Source organism: Notamacropus eugenii, chromosome 4 (genome assembly GCF_028372415.1).
Source record: "Notamacropus eugenii isolate mMacEug1 chromosome 4, mMacEug1.pri_v2, whole genome shotgun sequence".
NCBI classification, from domain to species: Eukaryota; Metazoa; Chordata; class Mammalia; order Diprotodontia; family Macropodidae; genus Notamacropus; species Notamacropus eugenii.
The window spans coordinates 177,558,203-177,574,442 of NC_092875.1; the positions used below are offsets into that span (position 1 = coordinate 177,558,203).

A 16,240-nucleotide genomic window follows, 5' to 3' on the forward strand; every position below is an offset into this window, starting at 1 on the left:
ATAAAGGCCAGCCTGCATTAATCATCATCTATGCTCTTTTACTAGCTTGCAGGAGGGTTGAGATGGGCCAGAAGGAAGCACAATTCTATTTAGTAAACATTTATCAATGCAAAACACTGTGCTAGGTGGAGGCCGGGAATTAAAAACCAAAGCAAAAAAGTATCTTCCCTCAGATAACTTATACTCTGGTGGGAGATATAATATGTAGCCAGATAAATCAGTACAAAATAATTTGAGGAGAGAGAAAGTAATAGCTGGGTAGCATGATACACCACGGGAAAGAACACTAGCTTTAAAGTCAGAGGGTGTGGGTTCAAATAGCATTTCTGAAACTTATTACATGTGTATGGCCTTGGACAAGTCATTTTTCCTTTGTGGGTCTTGGTCTGTTCTGTGTAAAATGAGAGGAGTTGTACTGATGGTGATGGGATCTGGACCCCAAAAAGGAAAAGTTCCTGGACTTTCCCACATGGCTCAGGTCCCTAGGGTTCAAACGGGGGCAATTTGCCCTTCCCAGTTAATTAAATGTACCAGGTAGACTTTGAGGTCTACTGAAGCTCTAGATCAATGGGGAAACCAGGAAAGACTTCTTGTAGGTGGTGGTACCTTTGAAGGAAGCTAGGGAATCAAGTAAGAGGCAGAGGGGAGGCAGGGAGAGAACCCCAGGCACTGAGACAGGAGATGGAATGTCAGGTACAGGGAATAGCTACATAGTCCAGTTTGGCTGGAACGCAGAGTGAACTAAGGAAGAGCCAGCTGAAAAATCTGGAAAGGTAGTTGGGAGCCAGGTTATGAAAGGCTTTAAATGCCAAATTGAGAAGTTTCATCTTTGTAACAAAGGTAGTAGAGAATCCCTTTAAGATTTTTGAGTTGGGGATTGACATAGATCAATGATTGAGAAATATTAATAAACAATTAATAGCTGAGGTGAGAGATGATGAGAGGTTAAAAACAAAGGTAGTAGTCACATAAACCAACTAAATAAGGTGATGGTGACAAGAGAGGTTGTTGAGGTAGAATTGTCAAGGTTTGCTACTCATTAGAGAAGTGGAAGAATCAGGGATGAATTGAGGTTGTGAAACAGCATGATCAGAAGGATGTGGTACCCTTAACAGAAACATGGAAGCTTAGGAGACAAGTGAACTTAGGGGGAAAGATGTGGCCCTCCATCTTGAAGATGTTTAATCTGTGTAGCCTACAAGATATTCAGTGATGTCCGACAGACAGTGTGAGACCAGAGTTCAGAAGAGAGATTAAGTTATGTAATATATAGGTTTAGGAATCATCTGTATAGTAAGGATTACTAAAAAGATGTGAATTTATGAGATTACCAAGAGAGACAATATAGATAGGGAGGAGTCTAGGATGCAGGATACATCTCCTCCCCATCCCCCACTAGTGGCAAAGGAAGACTGAGGAGTGGTTAAACCAGAAACAGCATAAGAGAAAGCAGCATCACTGACTCCAAAGGAGAGAGAATATGGTGGGCACACATGATTAACAACAGCATCACCCACTGCACCCAGTTCAAGCTATTAGCTAGTAAGGAGAGTAAGCACTGAGAAAGGACCAGCAGAGATCATCGTTAATCTTGGAGACAGCAGTTTCAGTCAAGTGTTGGGAGTATCAAGTCAGATTGCAAGGGCTTGGGAAGAAAGTAATTAGAGGTGAAAATGGAGGGAATGAATGCAGATGTTTTTCTCCTCAGGGATGTCACTGCAAAAGGGAGGGCAAAAACATGTTTAAAGGGCTTTTAACTCTGGTTTGTGCTCCCCAGCCATCTACTCCAGCCTGAATATTATTTTCCTGTGCTGTGAGCTGACAGGAAGTGTCAAGTTAAAAGAGAGTCAGACAGTACCCCCACAAAACAAATTCATCTGGGAACTTCCTTCCACTTTGAGGTGTGGTGGGAGGGCCTAGTGGAGGTGAATTAACTTGACGTAGGGGTGGAGTGGTGCCAATATTCCTTTATCTGCCATTCCATCACCTACTAACTTTTTCTGGATTAAGATGGTGAGCTGGATGTCTGGAGAAGGAACTGCTACGGGTGGGGGTTGATGGCTTGGAATTTATGAAAACATTCACATCGTTGCCCAAGATGAGACAGCAAATGAGATAACATATAAAAGCGCTTTGCAAACCTTCAGGTGCTCTGTAAAAGTTAAGCCATCATCAAGGAGGAAGCGATGGCAGCAGGTGGCACGAGAAGATTCAAGACAGCTAACGTTCTCTGGATGCTTCCAAAGTGTTGTTTCTTATAGAAAGGCGCCAGAAATCAGAAGCATCTCTAACCCTTCTTCCCCTTTCACCCAGTTAAAAAGAAACCAAAGGTTGAAACAGCGTGAAGGATGGGGGGGGAAAACACTGTAGAAGCTCCATGATTCCTAGGGGCTCGGAAAGCAAAAGCCACTCGCGTGCCTGCAGTGGCCGCTGAGAAGGTCGTAGAGTTTGCAAGGAGGGAAGCTGATTTGGATCGGCTTCAGCTGTTACTTACTCCCTTCCCCAACAGCAGGGCAGCCCCTCCCCCCTCCAGGCAGCACCAAACTCACCAACCTACCTCTCGCACCTTCCAGGAAAGAAAAGACAAAGCTGGGGTGAATATGTGTGTGTTGTGTGTGTGTGTGGGGGGGGGGGGGGGGGGATGTGTGTGACTGGGAAGAACAACACGGGAAAAATTCCCCCAAAGATGACGGCTGTTTCTGCAAAGTACTAGTTGGGGAGAGGTAGGAAGTAGTGGCACATCTGAACGGGAGGAGAGCCCGGCTGAAGGATACCCAGAGAGGACAGAGGACAACCTTTAGTAGTAGTAGTACAGCAGCGGCGGCGGCAGCAGCAGCAGCAGCAGCTCAGTAACACGTCCCCAGGAGACTAGCAGGAGCAACACGTGATGTGTCTACTTATCAGGGTGAGAGAGGGAGAGTCACTGAGTGAGAGAGGGAGAGTGAGTGAGGGCAAGGAAGAGGGGAGAAGAAGGGGGAGAGGGATCGACCCCTAGAAACGACTTTAGGGCGAGGTGGGGTTGTCTCCAATGCCTTGCCCATCTTCCTCCTTCTGGGAGAAGAGGAAGAAGGGAAGTTATTGTGAAGTTGATGAACTTTGCACATCCAGAAACGCCATTTTGATTCCTTTTCCGGAACAACTTTGCATCTCTCCTTTTTCCCCCCCTCTCCCTCTCTCCCTCTCCCAAGCCCATCAGTCACCATTAAATCATGTCTCGGCGCAAACAACTCTGCCCGGTAGAGACGCTAACCGTGAGTACAAGAATGTGGTTCTGTCTAGCTTTAACTGTTGCAAAGATGTATCCGCTGCCTGAGTGAGAGCGCTCCTTCGGAGAATTTGGGGGATAAGAGGCTTGTAGTTTTCAAAAGTTGGTTAGTCAGTTTCAGCGCTCTGCCTTCACCTTTAACCAAAACTGCGCGCTGCGCGTTCTTTTCCCTAAAGTTTGGTTGGCAGTGATGATGATGAGTTTGTGCAGCCTTTTTCCCTTCTGCTCCTCCCTCCTCCTCCTCCTCCTCCTCCTCCTCCTCCTCCCCCCTCCCCTTCCTTTGCTCCTTTTCCCTTCCCTGTTGCTGACTCTCCACCAACCAGCTCCCTGAGAGCTGCAGCGGCCGCGGCAGCAGCAGCAGCACCACCACCAGCACCAGCAGCACCAGCACCAGCACCAGCACCAGCGTTCTGCCTGCAGGACCTGATGCTCATCCATATTAAACCGTCTGAGCTCAGGAATCCGGCCAGCTCATCTCCTCCTTCTCCTGCTGCAAAGTTTATTTTTAACCAGCAACCACCAGAACTTGGATGGTGCGCGGACTGCCAGCCAGAAACATCTCTTTTAAACGCCACTCTCCATCTTCCGCCCACCCTCCTCCAACTTTTTTTTTCTTTCCTGAAAGGGGAGGGGAAACTTTTTTCCCTTCCCTCCCCCCTTTTACATATTTGAAAGTCATTCTTGAGAGCTTTTTCTGAACTTTTTTTTTTCTTAAATGTTCGCCAAGTGGAGATGAAGACGCCTGCTTCCAGGTACCGAGGGCTGTGAGCTGGGTCTGACTTGTTCCCTTTTCGGTGCTTCTCGGCTCGGTGGAAGCATCCGTCTGCGCCTTTCACGTTCGTACTTTGATCTCTCTGTCTGTGGGTGTCTCCGTCTCTCCCTCCCCTGCTCTTCGAAGTGGGGGGGTGCGTGTGCGCTTCTCTGCCCCCGCTTCTTCTAGTCTCTAACGATCTTCTCCGTGTTTTCAAAGTTTAGCAGTCCCGAGCCGTACAACTTAGAACACGGAGTTAGTGGGGTGGGGGGGAGGGGGAATCCACTTTATTCGGGGAGTACTTTAAAAAAACTTTACTTTCCATTTGCGCGGTGCCCAAGGGAAGCGATTGTGTTCGGAGCCCATCTCTGAGTGTGTAACACACTCCGGGGAGGAAGAGCCCCGCCACGCACACGCACACGCAACATCACGAGTACAGGAAGACGCCGAGGAGCATCTGAAACCGGGAGACTTGTGGAGATAGATGATCCCGGCTGGGGGGGCGGGGGCGGGGGGAGGGGGAGGACTCGCACCACTTGTGCCCTGCGCCCTCTGGACCAGCCGGGGAGCGTGGGCTCCTCACCTCACCTTCCTCCTCGCATCCATTACCGACGGCGCTGCCCGGCCGGGAGGTCGCGCTGGGGAGGAGGGCGATGGATGGCGGGGGCGAGATGGACTGGGGGAGGTGAGCCGGGGAGGGCTGTTGCTAATTGAACGTGGCAAGATGCCTTTTGATCTCCGCATCCACCCCGCCACCACCACCAAAGTTTTCCTGGCGTCTTCCTCGTCGGCCTCCCCCTCCGCACCCCCCCACCCCGTCCGCCTCGCCCTCTCCCCCACCCCCACCCCTCGGTCTCTTAGGAAACTGCGACCTTAATGGTTGCTAAGAAGCAGGGGAGGTCCTTCCCGTCCCCAGGCCACCCCCCCGCCCCCACCCCACCCCTCCCTCCCTCCTCCCTCCCTGTGGATCAGCACTTTTTTCCCCTCTGGATGGGGTCGCGAGGAGGATGTAGCTCCTCGGTCCGTCGGCCTGCCCTGCCCTGCCCGGCCCGGCGGTGAGTACCAGCGGCCGGAGCCTGCGCCCTCGGCGCGGCCAACTTCTCCCCGGCTGCGTGTTACTTTTTTTGGCCGTGGAGAGCTGGGGGTGGGGTGGGAACGCGGCGCCGCTCCGGTCTTCCAGGGATGCCCCGCCGGACTCCCGGGGCCAGCCCAGCTTGTTGTCAGGCAGAGCCTCGGAGCTGGTGGACACGGGGATGTCCAGTTGGTGGCCGGAGAACTTTTCTCTTTTTTTGGTGCCCTCGGGGAAGTTGTGTGTGTGTGTGTGTATACGTGTGTGTATGTGTGTGTGTGTTCCTGCGTTGGTGTAGAGGCCAGGGAGATTCCACTTTGTCTGCTCTAAGTGGACCTCACTGGTGGACCGGGATCCTGCGAGTCCCTGGGTTGCTGCTGGCGTAGACCGGGGCTGGGTTCTGCAATGCATCCTTGATGGGTTATAAAAAGAGGAGGAGAGCATTTCTCCTTGCTCAGCAGATTTGTCCTCCCTTGCTCTTACTGGTTAGGAGATAGAACGTGAGCCCAGATCCGGACGAGCAGTTCACATTCCATTACGAAATTCTACACGGCTTCAGAGGCAGCAGCAGCAGCAGCACACAACTCATGCACTTCTGCAGAGTGTGGGGAAGGGGCGGGGGAGAGGATGAAGAAGAGGAAGAGTGCGTGTCTTTCTAAAAAGCAGGCTAAACCGTGTTCTCCTCCGGGGAAAAGTGATCCTTCATCTTTCCCTTAAAGTTTTCAGCCCTTCCGGAAAGTATTGGAAACAAAGTTTGTTACTTGGATGGGTGATGCTGGAAACAGCAAGGAGGAGAGTCTTGAAATGATTTCAGCGGATACTGAGATGTATAACAGTATTTTTCGGGTTTGCCCTATAGATATATGTAGTTACTATTCAGGAATTTATCCTGAAATTGTTGTAACTCATGTTTTAAATCAGATGGAAAAGAGAGATGGAGGAGGGAACTTCTTTCATCAAATATTTTTCTATTCCGGGAACTCTTCAAAGGCATCCTCTAGATGTGATTACTAAAAAAAAAAAAAAAAGCCAAAGACATGATTTGATAAAGTTCTGAAGTTACAGGTCTTGGCTAAGAATTATGATTTTAAAATACTTAGTTCCTGCTATTCCTTGGAGACTCCCACAGAGGTTTTGGTTGAATGATTTTAAAGGATGCTTAAAGTAATTCATGCTTAAGTGAGCCATGATAATTTTAGAGTCTTAAGTTTTTCAGCTTTTTATGACTATGCACAAAGTCCTGAAATGCAGTTTTTTAACAGACTAATTTTTAATTTATAACAGAATGGATCGATATCAATTCTTTAACCAAATGGACATTCACAACTTTCCTGTTGAAGGTTTATTGAGGCTTACAAAAATAGTTAGCTGTCTTACCTGGTACACTTTAGATTTCATTTTGGAGATTCACTTAAAAAAAAAAAAAAACATGTTGATAAATTGGACCTTCATCAGGTAATCCACCTAAAAGCAGTTAATGCTTTCTACTATTCTTTATAAAGATGACCTGCTCTCTTATTTTCTTCAGTTCCACATCTCATTGTTTAGAAAACTCAAATCAGCCATATTTTCTCCAGTCATTGAAAAGATAGGCTCTTCTTGTTTCTTAAAGTTTGGTTGTCTATGAAAAGGAAATTTTTTTCTTTTTTTCTTTTTAAGAGGTAAGTTAATGGGAGATGCTTCTGTGGCTTACTCTGTTGTGAAAAAGTAAATGTCTTGCCACGTTGTTTTAGATTTTTTTCAGGTAACTTTTTTCTCATCAGAGCTTCAGAATGGAAGTTGTTTAACAGACAAGTTTGTGTACAGTGTGGTACAGTGTGTCATTTTGACCCAGTTAGTCCAGGTGGTGCATCCATCCCTAAAAGTTTGCCCCATCAAACAAGTGACCTTTTCTTTGACTGGTCTTTATTTTGGATTTTAAGGTCACACTGAAACCTAATATTGAGATGTTTAGATTTAAATAGAATATTTAGATCTAGTCCAGTTAGAAAGTTCTAAGACAAAAAACCCCAGCTCATACACCGTTTTTCCCCCCTCATTTGCTGTGATGGTATGTGAATTTGCCATTTTAGAAGTTCTTTTTGTAAGATTTTTATCTAATGTGATATCCTAGTTTAAAAAGGTTTTTCATTTTCCCAGTTTTTTTTGAGGGACTCTGGATGACCCTGTTGGTAATATAAATTTAAGGCATGAGAATTTTTGTAAAGCCCTAAAAGAAAGAGAAATGTGTGTAAATGTGGGCCATTATTTTCATTATCATACAGACTGGTTAAAACATGGTCACTGGAGACTCTCAGAGGTGAACTCTTTCATGGTTCTGTTCATTATCCTTTTTAAAAGTAGGTGGTGCTTAGAAGGTCATAGGATAAGTGTTGCTAAGCAGCTAAACAGAAGGATGCTAAAATTAACCCAGCATTTTGTCAGAGCATTCCCTCTTTTAATAATATTTATTACTTTTAATTTCTGCACTCGGTTTAATTTTTGAAATAAGGGGGAAAAGGCTCTTCATTTTTTGCAGCCATTACATGAAAATAACCTTTTCCCTTTTCTAAGTACCTAATTGATGTTTATTGCTTTCTGACCATGGGAGAGGTGTCAGATGGCAGCCTCTTCAGACAGACTCCTTGAATAGAGGGAGATATTACCAAAGTGTTACACACTTTGTGTTACACACATGACATGGGTTCATGTGTGTAATAGCATCCTATTTCATGAAGTAATAGAACTTTCACATAAGCCATAAAGTGATGTTTTATGAAACAAAAAATAAAGTTTGCATTCAAAAGGAAAAAATGCAATATAGTATCAATATGGACACTGTCTCTACTGATAATCTCCCTTTTAACTGTGATAATCATTCATTCCCTAAGATTAGGTCTAGAGAATGGTTTTTCCTGTCTCCTCCTTCTGCCCTTCTCCCCCCTCCCAATGTCTCACTTTATTCAGGACAAAGGTTCAGAGATAACTTTTCACATGTAATTTTTTTGAGAGTAGTTGTGATAGCCTAAATATACTTTTCAAATAAGAACTTAGATTTTGGGGGTAGGGGAAGAGAAATTTGGCAAAGATTACTGCCAAAGGTTAAATTCCACTTAAAATGTCCTTGGTGAATGAAGTGGGGAATCTAATAGAAGCCAGAGTTGATAGCCAGCATCTTTTCTTGGTTGAAAGGTAAACCTACATTATTGGGTGGTGGAATTGCTTAAAATATAAACTTCTCTTACTAGGACAAGCTCTTAGAATATCAGGTGAAATTCATTAACAGTTTTGATTTCTAGAAGTAGGTTAAGAGCTGAATATGGACCTTCGAGTCTTGGGACTTAATTCTGAAGAGGAGAGTGACCTAGGCTAGGGATATAAAGACCAGCTGGAGAGCAGTACTTACCCTGCCCTCAAGGAGCTCCTAGTCTGAGAATTTCTGCTGGGAATGTTTTTCTTTTATATTTGCAACCCAATAGATGCAAGTTAAGACAATTGAGTTCATCTGTGTCATTTTAGGTTACCTTTGGCATGTAAATATTTCTCTCCTAGTCACTCGTACCCTTGGGAGTTCTCACTTACTTGCCCACAGTCTTTGTGAGTTCTTGTGTTGTTTCTGGAGAATGAGATGGAGAGAGAAAATGAATCTGTTCCCCTTGGCAACCTTCATTTTGGTGAATCTTGTTTTTAATGGTAGTTCTGTATGCTGGGTAATCAATCAAGGTGGTTCACAGTGAATAGGTGCTTCAGACAAAAGAAGTAGGAATTGGGTGGAGATTGTTTGTTCTGTGTGATTCAAACAAGTAATGCTAGGAGAATTCCAAGACCTAGAGACTTGGGTAGCTGAATATTTCTGAAAGGATTCGCCCTCGGACTACTCTCTAGGGTGGGTGGTACTGATAGGGGTGGAGAAAGCAGTTGAACCTCCCCCCACGGGCATTGTCAGACTTCTGAACACCCCCGAGAAAAAAGTCACAGGAGGGGTGACCAGATAAAGCCCTTATTCACTGCTGTGTATTTATATTTTCACCTTAGTTTGTTTAGTATTCCATGACTTTTTACAATGGAATAGAAAAGCTGTTAAATAGTGTAGTTCTTTAAAAGGATTCCTTTTTAATTTGATCACTCACTAGTATCTACTGGGAAGATTCAGTAAAGTAATCGTGTTTTAATAGGTCCCTTTCATTTTGATGATCCCCTTTTTAACACATATTCAGTGTTATTTTCACAACCCCTCCGAGGTAGGGCTGCCGGCATTTTACAAGTGTGTCCAAGGTCAATCAGAACCGGGGTTCTTCAGCCCTGGCCCAGTTTTAACCTTGACTCTTAGTGCTGCATACTATACACAGACTTTTCAGAAAGTCAGCTTTGATTATCAGAACACTGAAACCTAGGGATTAAAGCTTTTCCAGTTACTTAAGGTTCTTTTGAAAGTCATTCTATAGTTGTAGTAGATGTAGGCCTTTTTTTAAACTTCAGTCTTCTCCATCACATTTTTACTGATGAGTATAAAATGTAACAGCACAGTATATATGAAAGTTTTAAAGGAGTACCATTCCTTGATATCTACATCTAGATAGAGGGGTGTGTGTACGAGTGTGTTCCCATTCAGGAGACTTTTCAGCCATCCATTTGTCCATTTCCTTAAGCAAACACTATTTCCTTAGTGTTTTCTGGTCCAAATTGGAGGAACTCCTGTGTTCCTCATTAATTGAATGCTGGAGCACAAACATAATTTTGGCAGGCACTTACTAATGAGAGACTCACTTAGGTATTTTATTTCGAGAAAATGGGGAGTCAGTATCTGACCTAACATTCCAAAAGGCAGTCCACAGGTGAGATGTTTTTTTAAACTTTACAAACATTGGTAAAGCATTTAGCATCTCACTTCATTGTTTGGGATGTGACACCATTGTACCTAGGAGTCACTGAGAGACTAAGGAAACGGGAAAAGAGGAGGAAGATGAGAGGGAAGTGATGTGAGGGGAGGGTTGTGAATAAGTAACATTTACATGTTTTATAACACTTGAGCCTCACTAAAACTAAGAGAAGTAGGCAGCTAGGTGGCGCAGTGGATAGAACACTGGACCTGGAATCTTAGAAGACTTGAGTTCAAATGCAGCTTCAGACACTAGGTGTGCACTACCCCTCAACTCACTGAGCCTCTGTTTGCCTCACTTTCCTCATCTATAAAATGGGGATAATAATAACACTTTGAGAGTTGTTGTGAGACTCAAATGTGGTACCATATATGAAGCACTTGGCAACAGTATCTGGCACATAGTAGATGCTATATGAACATAACTATTATTATTACTGAAGGTTTATTATCTCCATTTTATAGATGAAGAAGCTCGAGCTCACCCATTTTCACACAATATGTCAAGAGGTGTCATTTGAACCCCAAATTTTCTGTCTTCAAATCCATCCCACCACTATGGAGATAGGTACCTGGTAGAAAGTAGCAATTGATCCCTGCCCATAATTGGTGACATGCCACTTGCCACAGGCCTGTTGTGTAGAAATGTGATTTTATATACTGATCTACTGCCTTGGCTCTTACTTAAGAGTTACTTCAAAAAAATAATAAAAAGTCATTTGTTTTAGCAAGCCAAACTAGAAGAAGCAGCTTTTTCATATTTATTCACACCGATAGACAAGTTTAAAGCTATCCCTTTAACCAATCTGAAAACCTCATGATGACTGCTACCTGATCTGTAAAATCTACAGTAATATAGCATTCTAAGACAGGAATTAGTAGAAGGCTTGAAGGAGCTACAGGTTATGTGTGAAAAATGTTAATGTGGCTCAGAAGTTATTGTCGGATTGGATTTAAACATCAGGAGGCTATATATCTAGGTGTTGATAAAAGAGTTTTAAATTGTAGAATTAGGCACTGGACCTGTGATTCCATTTATAGGAAATTATAGAGAGGTTAAAATAAGTTTTACTGGATGGGGTTTTTTTTTTAATTAAAAAGGAAAATTTTACACTGTGTCTAATTACCTCGAGAGTTGTCACACTATGGTCTTTCCTAATTAGAGCCATGTTTCACCGCTCTCTGTTTGAAGTTTACATGAATTGGGAGAGATGGGCAGGCAGATCAAAGGCAGTGCATTTCATAGCTTCCAGTGTGTATGCCCATTTGCCATGCTTACAGTTTTATTTCATTAATGGTAGGAGTTAATAGGAGTCTTGACCTGCACACAGTTTGACTTTCTGCTTAGTTCACTGTCTGGACTTTTAAAAAAAATTCAACAAAACTCCTGACATATGCCTTATTTTATTTATTATGTAATCTGAGTGGATATAGATAATTTTTATAAATTGAGTTACCTTCAGAATGCAGGTGGAATTTCTTAAAGGATTTTATGTTGAATCTCTTGAGCACAAGCAATTGTTCCAAATTAAATTTTTTTTTCAGGTTTTTAAGTCAATTTCTTAAGTTTGGATAGGTTAGAAAAAGGAAAGGTGATTTAAAGTATCAGTAGATAGTTAAATGTATATAATAGTGATGTATGGTATGTAGTATGAAATAAATTTTCATATACTGCTGAAATTGTAAGGAACTGTAGAGATAAATTTGAAGATATGTTGCTAAAATTAACTGATTTTATTCATTATTCAGCCATTAAACTATAGTTTGGGCTCAGCAGTACACAACTAGCTACAATTACATCGAAAAGTAATTTTCTGGTATAGAAAACTTAACTGCTTAAGAAAAACTACATCAATTTTGTACTGATGTGGAAAAGGGATTTCTAAACAAGTCATTCTTCTGGCCTGGGGGGTGGGTAGGTGGGAATTTGGCTGCATAAATAATGCCCATGCTTTATGGATATGATTAGATTTCAGAGTAAATATACTCGGCCATGTTTAAGAGTTGTAATAACTCATTGTAAATGACATGACAACCCTTTAATAGAGGTAGTGGAAATACGATTCTTTACAGATAAGAAAATTGAGACGTTGAATGGTAAAGCAACTTTTCTCAGCTCATAATATTAAGTTTTTCAAAGTAGTATCTTGTCATTCAGTCAGCTTACTAATTATTGACTATGTTCCAGGCACTGTGCTAGGCACTGAGGATATAAAGAAAGACAATAACACTAACAAGCCCAAACTCTTACTTTTATGTACTCTTTACTACATCAGCAGTGTCTTTACTGCCTGCTAAGGGAACACCTCAGACAGATTTCCTGGTTTGAGATTTGATTAAAACTAATTTGACAATCTTTTTTTTTCTTCCAGTTTTGTAAACTAAGCACAGCTTAATAGAAGCTACAAACATATGCTTCTGATTTAGTTTATATTCAGTTCATCAAAAAGATGATTTTGAGAATCATTTGGTATTTGTGAAGTTTTTTTTTTAGGAATTTTATAATTCCATTCTTCTTTGCAATAGAAATGAAGTGTTTGTTACCTGTAGATAGAAAATAAGTTGCACAAATAACCATATAAGATTCTTATTTTGAATATTTTTCAGGTGAAGCATAAAACCAGTTTTAGCAAGTTAGGGGCTTAATCAACATTCAGGAAGCTTAGCTGCTGGCTTGCAAGTGATTGTATTTCAGAGCAGTTACGAAGCAGAAGGTTAAGGTGATTTTCTGCATAATAAATATGCAGGGTTTTGGGCCAAATTATCCTGAAAATTTGTATATTTGCCCTGTAATTAACCCAATTGAAAAATTGCCCTAATGCTGAACCTTGGTATCAAGAATTCTGGCATTTCAGACAAATCATCACCTTAGCGTATGCAAAGTACAATAGATTTCCTGTAGTCCAGCTTCCTCATTTGACAAGTGAGGAAACTGAGCCTAGAGGTTAAAATCTGGTCTTCTTTCCATTACATTCTTAACCTCTAACATCCTTACATTGTTTCTACAGTTTTGATTTACTTTATTTAAAGAAATTTTCTCCCCCATTTCCATTACTGTATGAGGCGCGGCATAACCAAGTCAGCTCCTGTGCTCCCTTGGTTATCCCTTCGATGTCAGGGTTCTTATGGGAGGGTACCGACAAGAATCCCATGGGAGGGGCAGGCAGAAGTATAAGTTCTGATCCCATACTGACAAGATCACAGATCCTTTTAAATACGGAGAGCTCGTTTTATTTGTAACAGGCCAAACCAATGGATGTCTGCCTTGGGGTGTCAGATGTAGCTCTCATATTCGCATAGTGCTTTATGGTTTCTGAAGAACTTTCCTCAAAACACCCCTGTGGAGTAGGTGGTTGTAAGTGTTCCTATCCCCAGTTTACAGATAAGTAAATAAGCCAAATCACTCTGCATGCAATCAGAGTTGGAAAAGGAGCCCAAGGCCTCTGACCAAGCAAAGTGCAATTTTCACTACACCCAGCGGTGCATTCACCTCCCTCTTATAAAATAAAGCTTCTTGAGGGTAGAGACTATGGTATTTTTTTTTCTCTTTGTAATCCTAGCATTTAGCACAGTGCTTAGTAAACACTCTTTGTTCTGTGTGATGGGTAGCTTAGCTTCAGGGAAGATGGTTGCTGTGCAGATGCAAGTAAAGTAGTATAATAGTATCTTAAAAGATACAACACTGCTGCAAAGATACTCCTTTAGAAATTGTCTGCTGAAGGGTAACATTGGAATGTAGATAGAGAGTATGGGACTTGGGGGTTTGGAAGACCTAGACCTAGGTTTGAATTCTGTTTTAGACACTAGCTGTGTGATCCTAGGTAGTTCACTTAACCTCTCTGTGCCTCAGTTTCCTCATCTGTAAAATAAAGGGGTTGAACTTGAAGGCCTCCAAAGCCCCTTCCAGTTTAAGGCCGTGATCTATGCTATCCCTAGCCTTTACCTAGATGAATTATCTTTTAGTGTATTTGGTTTTCATTGGAAGCATGAAATATTTTGGATTTTCTACATGTCTGCAGTCAGTTGGTGATAAAAAGACAAAAATGAGACAGTTCATTCATCCCCAGTGAAGTTGAGTAATTACTTCCTATTAAACGTAAGGAAACCATTAGGCAGCCTCAGGAAGAAGTTTTAGTGATGCCTCCTGATCTGGTTGGGGTTATACTGCTTCTTATACTTTTATGACCCACCTTAATCTCAAGGGAGCTTAAAGCATGCCCAGATGAATGACCTATGCTCTATGGGATCAGCTGACTCAGGTAAATCTCATCTTTCTTTTGCAAGCCAATTGCTTTCTCCCCAACTTGTATATAACCCCAGATAGTGTTGGGTTATGTATAAGTTGGGGAGAAAGCAATTGGCTCCATTTCCATATAAAAACCATTTTTATATAGGTGGAAAACTTGGGACATGAATTACACAAGAAAATATAAACTAGAACTTACAGTATCAAATTGTATTCTATTTTGAGTGTATATTTGATGTTTCAAATCAAGAAATTTGGGCAAAACCATCCAGTCATTTCAACCTTGTTCTTTTCTCCCCCACCCCACTATGTAGCCCCACAATAAGATGGCACTATGAAAAGAGAATTCTTTGAACAGATTTTTAGGTAAACACCCCCACCCGCATTAAATATTGAAGTTCTACACTGGTGTAGTACTAGAATGTCCTTATTTAACATTCTAACAAATACAGTAGTTCTCACCTGATCCTGCCATTCTGGAATTGTTTTTTAGGGGAGGGAGGTATGGTTTGGGACCCTATGAGATAGTTAAAGTTCCAGAAAAACCATGTTGTATGACTTTATGACCCATAACATGGACCCTGTTTGGTGTACTTTGTAATGACTCCTCACAAAACAGTACTCTGTACTTCAAACACATCCTTAGCTTATTAGTGAGTGGATAGTGATGCTAAAAAAGTTTGGTTAATTTTTAAAATTTCTCAAAATATATTTTTCCACTGACTCTTACTACTTTTTTAATGTATTAAAGTGGAAATGAGCTAATGTGGCCTAGAACTCTGGTCTGTAGCCAGGGTTCAACGTCTGCCATTGACTCATTGGCTATGTGACTTTGGACAAGTCACTAGACATTTCATTGCCCTATGCAGCTCTCTTAGAGACTATAAGGTAGGTACTCATCAGTACTGGCAAAGGGGGTTAAGAAAAGTATGAGCCTGGCCAGATTGCAGAGTACTGACTGCTCTGGGTTGTTGTTTGTTAATTTGTTTTGTGTTGTGTTTATGATTTTTTGTTTGGTTTTTTTGGTATGATGGAACTCTTTTCTTGCTCCTGGAATAAGTACTGAATTTGGAGTCATAGGTCATAGGCTCAAAGGCAGAATGGGAAGGACCCTCAGAGGACATCTGGTCCAGCTCCCTCATTTTACAGTTAGGAAATCTGAGGCCCAAGGACATTTAGTTATTTGTTATTCAGGCAGTACCTCCAGCCTGCCCATTTACCAGCTGTGTGATCTAGGGCAAGTCAACTTTGACTATGGCAGAGGTGAATTAGATGATCTCTAAAAAACCCCTTTTCAGGTCCAGTGACTTGGCTAACTTCTATAGGAAGTACTGAAACAGGTCTGTGGTATATACTGTTGAAGCTTAAAATTCCAAAAAAATTCAGAAGTAGGAGTTAGGAAGTAAACTAATAGAATGGTGATAATCATTATTATGAAGTGTTGAGCCAGTTTTCAGAAGAGTACAGATGAAAGGTCAAAGGTTGCTTGCTTAAGGTAAGTTGTCCTTTTCCCCAGAAGTCCTTCCCAAATTGCTAAAAAGTGTGGTATTGTGACACATGCTGTTGAAACTGTTTTACTCTTAGAAAATGGATGCTCTGCTGGAGATTAAGTGTACTAACATGTTTGATCTTGTTGCTGTAATAAGCACTGAGAACAGGAATGGGTCACTCCCCCTCCCACATCCCCCCAAGATCTCCATGTAGATTTGAATGAAGATGTTTGAGAAGTCTGTTCCCCAGTTAACTCTGTTGTGAAAAAACAAGCAAATTGTGTACTTTTTTAAAAACAAAAAGTGGGGGTGGCGGTATGTGCTGCACTAGGGATTGGTCAAATTGCTAATGGTTAGAAAATAATTCCAAAGGGGGAATAAATATCATTTCTATTACTGTTACCTTTCCAGTAAAGAAGATCCTGGAAGTGATAACACCTTGGTCTTCTGGAGGTCCATTGTGGTTAGTGGAATGCCTAGAATCTGAACTTCAAGATTACAGACATCCTTGTCGTCCCCCCCCTTTTCTGTTTAATAGACAACAATTTGATTTCTATATGT

At 42.1% G+C, this 16,240-nt stretch overlaps 1 protein-coding gene across 4 annotated transcripts in view; it reads left to right on the forward strand.

Moving 5' to 3' along the window:
- The first annotated feature begins 2,895 nt into the window (after nt 1–2,895).
- The window catches only part of RREB1 (ras responsive element binding protein 1), a 136,667-nt gene continuing 123,322 nt past the window's right edge, over nt 2,896–16,240 (forward strand). For 2 of the 4 annotated variants that reach the window (XM_072603746.1, XM_072603749.1), the window contains exon 1: nt 2,896–3,251. The gene's annotated coding sequence lies outside the window, so the exon portion shown is untranslated. Of the gene's footprint in view, nt 3,252–3,606; nt 4,018–4,994; nt 5,072–16,240 lie in introns of those variants that run through there. The other 2 variants (XM_072603747.1, XM_072603748.1) reach the window with 2 other exon arrangements.